Genomic DNA, 1780 nt, shown 5'->3' with positions numbered 1-1780 from the left:
TCTTCTGTGGGGTTTCCACAATACCTTAGTGAGAAACTGCCTAGAGACACGAGCACCTTCCTGTACTTCGATCTGATGCATCTGCACACTCACAGACAATTCTGCATTGACCTTAACTGCAGAAAAAGGAAGCCAGGCACTCTGCTTAAGAAAGGCAAGTCAATCTAATGAACAGTTGCACTTATTCCTAGTTTTCCTATAGCAACAGCACTTTGTCTATATTAGTTAACCACCAAATATTTATGGTGTATGTTTTTCTGCCTGGAAATAACTATCTAATATGTATCAAATCCAATTTAGTTTTATTAGGTAACTTAATTTTGTTTAATTTTCAAGATCATCAGCATAATAAATAATCTGGATCTAATTTCAATATATTTCCCCTTGGCATATAAACGGAAATATCTCCATAATCTTCAGTACTTAGTGATTTTTTTTTGTTTCCTCATGAATATTGAAAGGAAGAAAAAAATTACCCTTTAATTAATAACTGCTTATATGATTCACTTTTATAATACAGTTTTGTGCCAAAGCCCAGAATGAATTATCCTTTATAAACACTCTATAAAATTATGAATTTAATGTTTTAATAATTGAATGTATTTAGTCAGAGTAATAAAGAAGTTATTTGAATAGATAAAAATTATCAAAACTATCAAGTGTAATATTTATATAACATATATAAATTATTATATATTATTAATATAATAATATATAATATATATAATAATAATAATAATATATTATAATAATATAATAATTATTATATAATATTATTATATATTATATTATATAACATATAACATATATATATTATTACCTAGGTGTGTGTATGTAAAATACACTGTTGAGGTATACTGTTGAGGTAAATTTTGAATTAAAGCAAAATTTAATCCTATGTTATAGACTGCTTATGAAGACACTATACTGACAAATCATTTTCTTGGTGTTCAGATTTTAGGCTCCTCAATAATTACAAATATTTTCTATCCCAGTATAAACTCAGTTTTTGTTAAGTATGTACTTTTTTTAATGGAGGAAATAAATATAAAAATTAACCAAAGATTGTACTGTTTAACCATCACTATTTATTACCTCAAATCTTCAGCTTGATGAACACTTTTGCTTTATATGATTTGTCAATCATTCTAAAATGTTTATCTTCAGGTTTGGAATAAGGAAATCTAATCTGAAAATAACCCAGTTCAAAATCATGCTCAGTGATTTGGAGGTTCTGAATTACCTATTCTAATAGAGAATCAATTTCAGTTCATAATACTCAGTTCTGTTCAGTCACTCAGTCGTGTCGGACTCTTTGCGATGCCATGAACCGCAGCACTCCAGGCCTCCCTGTCCATCACCAACTCCCGGAGTCCACCCAAACCCATGCACATTGAGTCGGTGATGCCATCCAACTATTTATCCTCTCTTGTCCCCTTCTCCTCCTGCCCTCAATCTCTCCCAGCACCAGGGTCTTTTCAAATGAGTCAGCTGTTTACATCATGTGGCCAAAGTATTGGAGTTTCATCTTCAACATTAGTCCTTCCAATGAACATATATTGATACATATTTAATAACAAATATGCTGAGTTCCTGTGGCTCTTTATTCTTTGTGATAGAATTTAAGATAGACTGTATTATAGACATTTTTCTTGAGTATTCGTAAATATTGAGAGTGAGAAAGAAGGATTAAGTTGAGATAGAGTTTCTTTTTAATTGCTTTGCAATGTTGTGTTGGATTCTGCTGTACAGCGGTCATAATTACATGTATATCCCCTGC

This window comes from Odocoileus virginianus, chromosome 24 (assembly GCF_023699985.2).
Source record: "Odocoileus virginianus isolate 20LAN1187 ecotype Illinois chromosome 24, Ovbor_1.2, whole genome shotgun sequence".
NCBI classification, from domain to species: Eukaryota; Metazoa; Chordata; class Mammalia; order Artiodactyla; family Cervidae; genus Odocoileus; species Odocoileus virginianus.
Note: the sequence above shows the minus strand (reverse complement) of the source record.